The sequence below is a fragment of the Nicotiana tabacum genome, chromosome 1 (assembly GCF_000715075.1).
Source record: "Nicotiana tabacum cultivar K326 chromosome 1, ASM71507v2, whole genome shotgun sequence".
Lineage (NCBI taxonomy): Eukaryota > Viridiplantae > Streptophyta > Magnoliopsida > Solanales > Solanaceae > Nicotiana > Nicotiana tabacum.
Genome location: NC_134080.1, coordinates 42815717 through 42826116, shown reverse-complemented (window position 1 = coordinate 42826116; position 10400 = coordinate 42815717). Strand labels below are relative to the sequence as shown.

Here is a 10400-nt window from a genome sequence, read left to right as displayed (position 1 = left end):
GCAGACTGTAGAGTTCGTGATGTTGCATTCATGGTCGAAGAGAGAGTATTGCTCCGGATTTTACCCATGAAGGGTGTGATGAGGTTCGAAAAGAAGGGAAAGTTGAGCCCTAGGTATATCGAACCTTTTGAGATTCTTCAGAGAGTGGGTGAGGTGCTTATAAGCTCGCATTACCACCTAGTTTATCAGCAGTTCATTTGGTGTTCCATGTGTCCATGCCTCGGAAGTATCACGATGATCCATCTCATGTGTTAGATTTTAGTTCAGCCCAGTTGGACAAGGATTTGACTTATGAGAAGGATCTGATGACTATTCTAGCCCTATAGGTTTGTCAGTTAAGGTCGAAGAGTTATCCTTCAGTTTGAGTGTAGTAGAAAGGCTAGCCCATTGAGGTAGCTCCTAGAGAGTCCAAGCCGGACATGCATAGTAGATATCCACACCTTTTCACCAGTCTAGGTACTTTTCTATGTCCGTTCGAGGATGAATGATTATTTTAAAGGTGGAATATGTGATGACTCAATAGGTCATCTAGAATTTTAGAATATAATTCTGTGTTTCAAAGCCTCCAATAGCTTTGTTAAGCCTTTCTCGATTTGCATGCACAGTCCGGATGTTTTCTGGAAGGCTTTTATGTTAAATATTTGATAAAATATGAAATGTTTTCCTTAAAAATCTATTTGAGTTGACTTTTGTCAACGTTTTGAGCAAACGAATCCGGATCTGTGTTTTGATGGTCCCGGTGGGTCCGTATCGTAGTTTGGGACTTGGACGTATACCCAGAATCGAATTCGGAGGTCTCTACCTCGAGTTTTTGTATTTTGTTAAAAAATGAAACTTTGTAAGCTTAATGAATCTAAAAGTTTGACCAATATTTGACTTTATTGATACCGGGTTCGTATTTTTGGTTTCAAAATCCGGTATAATCTGTTACTATATTTATGACTTGTCTGTCGAATTTGGTGAAAAATAGAGTTAGTTTGACGTGATTCGGACGTCCGGTCGTTAAAATAAAAGTTCTAAAGTTTTCTTGAAAATTTCATTTGATTTGGTATCTGATTTTTAGTTTTAGGTCTTATTTTGACGATTTGATCGAGCGACCAAGTTCGTATGATATTTTCAGACTTGTATACATGTTTGGTTTGGAGCCCCAAGGGTTCAGGTGAGTTTCAGATAGGCTACGGAGTGGTTTGGACAGAGTTCGCAATTGCGATCAAATCATTGCATTTGCGGGATGGCCAATGTTCGCAATTGCGAACAAATCATTGCAATTGCGAACAAATCATTGCAATTGCGATGATACCAGAAATGCTGGAACTTAGCATTTGCGAAGGTTTTCTTGCATTTGCGTAGTTTGCAATTGCGAAACCCAAGTCGCAAATGCGACATCTGCAACTGGTGAAAATTTGAGTTAGATGGGATTTTCTCTCATTCTTCAAATTTTCAAACCTAGAGAACCCTAGAGGCGATTTTTCCTAGAGCCCTTCTTCCCCAATTCATTGGTAAGTGATTCTAACCTATTTTCTTTCACTTTTCCATTACAGTTCATAAGATTTCAACCTAAAATTTTGGATTTTCATGGTGAAAATTGGGGGTTTGGATAGAATTAGGAATTTTTATAAAATTGGGATTTAGACCTTAAATTGAGGTCAGATTTTAAAATAAATTTCATAACCGGGCTCGAGGATGAATAGGTAATCAGGTTTTGGTCCGAATTTCGAGTTTGGACCAAGCGAGTCTGGGAGTTGACTTTTATTGACTTTTTCAATAATGACCTAAATTGAACCTTTTTCATTCGTGGGTAGTTCCTAAGGCTTATTTTGAATCGTTTGGTTGGTAATTTGCTATATTTTGTTGGTTTGGAGGCTTGTTTGAAAGGCAAAGTTGTGGTTGAGCTTTGAGTTGATCTTTGGAGCGAGGTAAGTATCTTGGTTAACCTTGATTTGAGGGATTAGGACTTGTTTGCCTATTCGTTACCTGTTTAAATGTCGAATACAACATATATGTGAGGTGACGAGTACTTATGCGTTGTTGTTGGGTTAAAGCATGCGAGTGGGACTTGTTTCTTGTAATTTATTTCTTTCCTTGATCATGATATTCATGCTTAGACTAGTTAATCACTAAATTGATTATTCTTTCCGTATTTATGGACTCTCTATGATAATTGAGTATCGTTTCTGAAGTTGAGGTTGGTTTTGTGGAACCATTGTTGATGTAAAGTTTGTCCTTGTTTATTTCATCTTCCTATTGTTATATGTTCATTGTTATATGGTAAGGGAGAGTGTTAATGCACGAATGGTAATGTCGTGCTATATTTGAGTGTTAATGCACGAAGGATGATGTCGTGCCATATTGTAAGAGTTAATGCACGAAGGGTGATGTCGTGCCATATTTTGAAAGTTAATGCATGAAGGGTGATGTCGTGTCGTATCTATTGATTTATGATGGAAGTGAAAGTAAAAGCACGAAGGGTGATACCGTGTCGTTATTATTATTTCATAGTGAGGTTGAGAGTAAAAGCACGAAGGGTGATGCCGTGCATTTTTATTCATTATGTTTATTCGTCTTACTGGTTAAAGGCTTATTGACTATTTTTTGGTAATATTCCCTACTGTAGTTATCGTATCTTGTACCCCTTTCGCATGTCCCCTCCCAACAGTACATGTTTAGCCTTTATTGTTGTTATGTTGTACGTATATTGTTATTTTCACATGTTTATTTACGTGGGCGTCTTGTCATAGTCTCGTCACTACCTCGTCGAGGTTAGGCTCGGCGCTTACAGAGTACATGGGGTCGGTTGTACTCATATATACTCTGCACTTCTTGTGCAGATTTTGGTATTGGTCCTAGTTGCCTATGAGGTGCATTATCTCGGATCAGCTGACTTGGAGACTCGAGGTAGATCTACTAGCATCTGCAGACCTTGAAGTCCCCTTCTATTTCCCCTATTACTGCTCTTTTTATTCGAGATAGTTGTACTTATTTCAGACTCTGTTTGTAGAAATTCTAGAAGCCCGTGAACTTGTGACTCCAGATCCGGGTTGTATGATATATTGGTTCATTACGCTATTTCATACTTTATTTTGAACTTCATTTTTGTTTAATTGGTTCTACTGATTTAAATTGATTAAAATTGGCTGAAAGATCCTCTAACTCTGGCTTGCCTAGCAAGTGAAATATTAGACGCCATCACGGTCCCGAAGGTAGGAATTCTGGGTCATGATATATCGTCTTCAATATTAAATTCAGCATAACAAGCAACCCCTTGCAGAGTAAGAGAATGTGGATATCTTTTGGTTACTTTAATATTAACCAAATATTTTCTCACACTCATTCTTTTACCAATCTATCATACTCCAATGTAAGTGGTAACTTAACAATACACTGTGGAGAACAACTATAGTGTATTGAGTTATTCTCCACGACAGCCTCACTCTCCAATATAATGCAACTTTAATTTTTTGCTCTTCAGACATTATGGCAAAATGCATAAAAAGTTAAGTAAACAAATATTTCGGAATGAGTAAAAGAAAATAAAAAGGATGCAAAAGACTGAATTTTTTAAGAAAGAATGAAGCTCCTTAAATAAGCAAAAAAAATGGTGTGGGGTACAATAATTGGAGGGTGTAGCACACTAATTAAACACGCTACATATATAACGCAGTAAAGCTATGTGCTATACCCACCAATTATTGTGGGTCAATCAATTAATAAGTATTGCGCATGGATGTCATGCGTTATATCTTAACGGACAAAAATACCGTTAAGATATAACGCATCCCATCCATGCGCTATACATAAAATGGTCACAAATTTTTTTTCATCTATTATTGTGCTTTGAGTCCAAAAAGCTACACTTTAATTCCGGACTCTTTGTAGAAGGTTCAAAAACTTTTTAAAGTTATGTGATATGCACCAAAATGTACATTCAAAATTACACTTGCTGACAAGTACAATATTGTTAGTCTGTATTTTTAGTCTGTCACTTTTACCGCTTAGAATCCTATTTTGTACTCTCTCCATTCAGTTTTACTTGTCATTTTTTATTTTTCGAGAGTCAAACTATATAAATTTTAACCAATGTTTTAATATGTATATTGCAGCATATTGATATGAGCCAAATTACAAATTATAATACTTTTCGTATAGTTTTCAAATATTTAAGTTTAATTTTAAAATATTAAGAAAATCTAATCCAATTTAATTTCAAATATTAGGCAAATTAACACTCGAAAAGTGAAACAAGACAAATAAAAATGAATGGAGGAAATATTAAACTTTTAAATATAAAATAACAATAATAGCTAGGCCTCAGTTCCAAACAAATTAAAGTGGAGGAAGTATTAAACTTTATCTAGGCTTGGGGTCGGCAATGTAAACAAACACACAAGCAGACACCTTAACTCTCCTCTTTTATCGAGAATTAAAATCAACCAAACTCACACAAGGAAAGTAAAATGTTCTAGATTTTCTGGTAGGCCAATCAATAAATATTTAAGAGCCTACAAATCCTCAAAGACAAGGTCATAAAGTCTAGGGGCAACAAGCATAGGCCTAGGTCCTAGCTCATATTTCATTGACCCATCTACATTCCATAGAGCTGAATAATTCATAAGGTCAATAACCTTTGCATTAAATATTGGTTGGTGAGCAGCACAATTCTAAGGTCCAACTTTGTCATACACAAATGCTATAATAACTCATTTTCTTTTAACTCTTCAATTTGAAAACAAAAAAGAAGTGGCAGAAGAAAGTACTCTCTTTTGTCACAACCAGAATTTGGTGGAATATATAAAATTTATTCACCTCTAATTAGATATACTCCGTATTAGATTAGAGTCTAGAAAATGATAAATATCATGATAGGGAGCGATTTCTTTTTCAACGTGCCACATACAACACAAATTAGAATTAATTGGACCAACGGATGATTTTTTAAAAAAAATCCTTGTCACATGCTCACTCTTATGTCTATTTTTCTGGTCTATGTGGACCAATTCATAAATGGAAGCATAATTAGGTTAACCAACTAAAGGAGGAAATAACCCGAGTTGTAATCTCAGAAAATAGTGTGCAGAGTTCCAAATCTGTAACACAAGAATAGGGGAGAGGAGAAGGAGGCTAAGGGAGGGGGTGAGTAGCTAGGGACAAACATGATCACATGGTTCTAAAGTACAAAAGGTAGTTACTGTAGAATTTGTTGGTATTGTCTTTTGGAAGTGTCTTCTTTAAAATCTGATTCCTAGGGAGTAGGAACTCGTTTTTACTGTTTTTACATTTGGATTCTTAATATGGGAAGTTCTGGGAAATAGGCAACCTTTAGCATTAAATTCTCCTATCAAAAATACCACAAATTAAAGAGTTCACTCAAGTTTTCTCCAAACTATTCTTTTCTCCAATCTATTCTTCTCTCCAAAGAAGCCACCTTTTTGCCCATCAGGCAATTCTTGAGTTAATGAGGAAAAAAACCTAAGTGTTGTCCTAACTCTTTCTTTGGTTTTAAAAAACTGCACAGTGAATCTGCTCTTTTTGAAGGTGAGCCTTGGAGTGAGTTTTCATGTGACCTATAAGTTACGGGTTCGAGCCGTGGAAGTATCCACTAATACGTGCATTAGGGTTTGTTGTCTGCATCACACCTCTTGAAGTGCGGCCCTTCCCCTGGACCCTACGTGAATACAAAATGCTTTGTATACTAAGCTTCCCCCTTTTTTTTAGTGAATTTGCTCTGTTTATAGGAACATAGACGTGCCATTAGTAGTTCTGGATATGTTACTTGTTGATACGGAAAGGAAAAAATGTGCGTAAAGTATCCTGTATTCACGCAGTGTCCAAGAAAGGGCGGCACCCCAAGGAGGTGTAATATAGGTATCTACCCTGCCTGATGCAAATGCCAATGGCTGATATCGGTGGCTCAAACCCGCGGTCACATGGAGTCAACTTAACCATTGTTCCAAGGTTCCCTTTGATATGGAAAGAACTGACTATCATTATTGGTGATATAGTATATGTTAACAACATGGATCTTTGACCTAATTCAACCTCAAAAACTAATTCATGGATGAGAATTGCCTAATATCATATGAAGAGACAATAGTTCTTTTTCTCGGCCAATGTGGAACACTTAGGAGTCGTTTGGTTGTGAAATAATTTATCCTCGGATTAATTTTCTTGGGATTAGTTATCCGGGGATTGATATCCCACCCTCCCACACTACAATCCCGAACCAAAGTGTGGTTCTTTTGGACAAAAGAGACCGAAATAGGTCGGAAAAAAATTGGTAACCTTTCTATATATAACGCCCTTTTAAAGGGCGCTATACTTTAACGTCCTTTTTGTCCGTTAAGGCATAGCGCTGTAAATAATCGCGCTATACCCAGTGTTTGCATTTTAATGCATAGCGCGTTAAAGATATGCACTATACATCTATACGGTCAAGCCTCTTCCATTCAGTGTTCATTTTCATTATTTCTTTTCAATTTCCTTCTTACCTTTTATCCTTCTCTTGCTTTTGAATCATTCCAGTTATTCAGAATAAATCTTTGTAAATAATTATAGAAATAGAAAACATTGATATTGATTAAAAAAGTCAAAATTTAATTTTACACTTTTGAAGACGGAGTACATTTGCTCTACGTTCGACCTTGGGTTCAAAAATGCATTCTTGGTTGAAAACATTGATCACTTTTGCTCTTTTAGCCTGTTTGGCAAAATTTCTCGTTTTTCCTCAAAAATTAATTTTTTTTAAGTTAAGATATTTGATCAAACTTTTACAGTTTGTTTGGATGGTTGCTGTCTATTGTATTGTATCGTATTATACTTTAAATACGATGTTTATTTTGATTATTAATTAAATTTTATTGTATCGTTAAATTTGTTATTATGTAATGATCGATTTGATGTGGTCACGTTGTTACCTTGTCTTTTCTCTTAGTTTATCCTTCATTATTATTAAATAATTCTATTTTATCATATAATCTATCTTTTTCTATAATAATTTTACCCCGTATCATAATTTTTCTTTATAATATTACAAATTTATTCTTCATATTATTGGTGCGTGATATCATGAAACAACGGCATACGATACTATCTATTCAAACATTATTTTTATCAAATGATACAATACAACACAATATAATATAATACAATGCATTATGAAATGATATGTAACAACCATCCAAACAAGCTGTTAGAAGGAACAAAAAAAATACTTTTGAGTAGAAGCAGAAGAAATTTTTGATAAGTAAAAAAAAGTAGTTTCTTCCCAAATATACATTTTTGAAAATTATTTTAAAAAAAATACACTTAGAAATAACTTTTAAAAACTAGGTCAAATACTAATTACTGCTCAAAAGTTATTTTAAATTAATTAGCACGAATTATTTATCATCAAAAGTATTTGTTTGAAAAATATTTTTAGAAAATGTAATTTTCAAAGTAGAGAGAAAAGAACTAATGAAAATATAGAAGGAAATTAAAAAGAAAGAGAAGGATAAAAGATGAGAAGGAAATTGAAAAGAAATAATGACAATGAACACTAAATGAAAGAGGCTTGACCGTATAGATATATAGCGCATATCTTTAGAATGCAAACACTGGGTATAGTGCGGTTATTTACAATGCTATGCCTTAACGGACAAAATGGACGTTAAAGTATAGCGCCCTTTAGAATGGCGTTATATATAAGATTACCGATTTTTTTCCCCACCTATTTCAGTCTTTTATGTCCAAAAGAACCACACTTTGCTACTGGACTCAACTAATCTGTGGCAATTCTTGAGTTAACGAGGGAATTATTGGTGATATCGTATATGTTAACAGCATGGATCTTTGAAGTATAAAACAAATTAGAAGGCATTATTGCATCAGAAAAATGAAGGACAAAACAAATTAAAGGCCTTGTTTCTTTTACTTTGACATGCCTGAGATAAGGTTGAGTTGACTGTAGTACAAGTCAGTCCTCAGAATCAAAACACTTTGTAATTCATTTAACACAATATACCAATTCTCACTCTACGTACACTTCTTTTTTTTGTTTTTCACCTTTTTAAATCCTTCTAAGCACAGATAAAGAGAAGAAGGACATTAATTTCTGAACAACCAACCAGTATCATGTCATACAGAGATGTGTCACTATTAATTCAGCTGAGTAAATTCATCACCAGACACCATACCATGTTCCTTTCTGCACCTACTTCCCCACATGTTCAAATTTATCAATATTCTTATTGAGGCAACTAATTAAAGGGTCATCATTTGATTTTCTTTTTCTTCTTCCTCTTTATTTAAAGGAGACTACTACATTCAATAGGCTGCAGAAAACAAAAAAAAAAATAATAAAGGTAGTAGGACAGTTTTATATATGCTCCCTGTAGGAAGTTATTATAGAAGTTGAAGACTTATGCTGCTGATTAATGATCATCAATATGGCCTCATTCAATAAGCATTATCATGAGCTGAAAGTTGTATTCATTTTTGCTCTTTTATGTTATCCTCATGTTACAGGTCAGTGTTACCATGTAGTAAAATATCACTTCTATTTACTTAAGCTTTTTACACACCTCATATAAACACATACATCTCAGAAAAAGTTTTCTTTAACAAGAAATAAGTAACATGTTTTCTTCTACTAATTTTTATCTATGAAGTAAAGGGTAAAAGGAAAAGCAATAAGTTAGAAGATCTCATTTCTTGATCTTGTTCTTCTTCTTCTTCTTTGGTTTATGATCTCTTTGAAGTAAAGGTAAAGGAGAAGAAAAAGTCAACAGGCTGTTAAGTTACTGTCTTAAATGCTCAAAGTGAGAATATAATTAAGTAGAAAAGCAAACAAGATGGAAAAAGTATCACAATGAACGTAAAAGGAGAGCTGGTTTGAAAAGGGGAGGAAGAAGAATTTCTTGGTGGTTTTCAACTGATTAAATTTGAAAGAATGGATAAACAATGGAAGGCTGTACAGTAATATACACTGATAGTTATGTCATTGTAGTTTAACATGTTATAGCATGGTACTTGTCTTATATTCAGGTTACTAATTCCTCGTTGTGACACTTATTTAGATGACCTGATTATGTAAAAACAAATTTCACTATCAAGTGTATAAAAGTCAAACTCTTAATGAACTTCAAAACTAAGCATGATTAGGAGCAGAACTAGAGCATACCCAGTGACAAGTTCAAAACTCATAAATTCTGATTCCGCCTCTAGCCGTATGATTCTTATTGTAGTTACTGTTTTTAGCTGGATAGGTAACTTAGTAATAATCTTGTAGTGATTACAGATGGTGGAAATGTTTCAAACTGGCCGGGAAAGGAGACAAGAGGAATGAAGGTAGGATCAAGGCCACCAAGGTGTGAAGGAAAATGCTCGAATTGCAGGCCTTGTGTTGCTACATTAATAGCTCCTGGTCATCAAGTCAAGAAAGTTACCATTTCTGCCTCTAAAGAAGATGGCACTTATTATCTTCTTGCATGGAGATGTAAATGTGCAAATAAGCTTTTCCAACCTTGAAAAACTATTTAGTTCATCTGTTTATTTTTATATTTTTATATATATATTGAGGTTTTGGCTCATTCAAGTGTGTAGAGTTTCCTGGAATTAATGACCAAATTTAATGTATATATGTCAATATTAATGCTCACTGATAGTCACAGATTATAGATGTGGGGCTCATGCAAAAGAATGTCTACCATATATATTCCCTATTAATTAATTTCATATTGTTAAGGAGCTTCAGCCATAGCAGAACTTGAAGATTCTAGAAGAAGAAATGAGAAGAAAGAAAGCTCTATTATTAGCTAAGGAACAAGAGCAATGAACAGTTGTACAACATTATCAACTAACTTTTTATACTATATTGACTAACTAGCTTTATGTAGTTATAACTAATTACTCCTAACTAATAAATAGTTGGGACCCACTATACTCAACACTCCCCCTCAAATTGAGGGATGAAATACATCTTTCATTCCCATCTTGCCTAATAAGTATTCATGTTGTGGCTTGCATAGACTCTTAGTCAACAAATTTGTTAGCTACTCAATTGTTCTGATGTGTTGAGTTTTAATCAGAGCTTGAACAATCTTTTCTCTCACAAAATGACAATTAATGTCAATGTGTTTGGTTCGCTCATGAAAGATAGGATGAGCTGCAATTTGTATAGCAGCTTTGCTATCACAATGCAATTGTATAGGCTGCACTAGTTCAGTTCCCAGCTTCTTAAAGAATCCTGTTATCCACACCACTTCTGCTACAGTAGAGGCCATACTTCAAAATCTAGCCTCGGCAGAGTTCCTAGACATAGTTCCCTATTTTTTTTTACTTCCATGATATCGGTGCTTCACCAAATTTAACTGCATAGCCTGTCATTGATCTCCTTGACTCTACACAAGCTCCCCAATCAGAAT

General features: G+C 34.5%; 1 non-coding gene across 1 annotated transcript; it reads left to right on the top strand.

Moving 5' to 3' along the window:
- The first annotated feature begins 8005 nt into the window (after window positions 1–8005).
- LOC107771884 (uncharacterized) lies at window positions 8006–9566 on the top strand. The gene is made up of 2 exons (XR_001644905.2): window positions 8006–8502; window positions 9275–9566. It is a non-coding gene; the product is annotated as an uncharacterized LOC107771884 (transcript).
- Window positions 9567–10400: the final 834 nt, after the last annotated feature.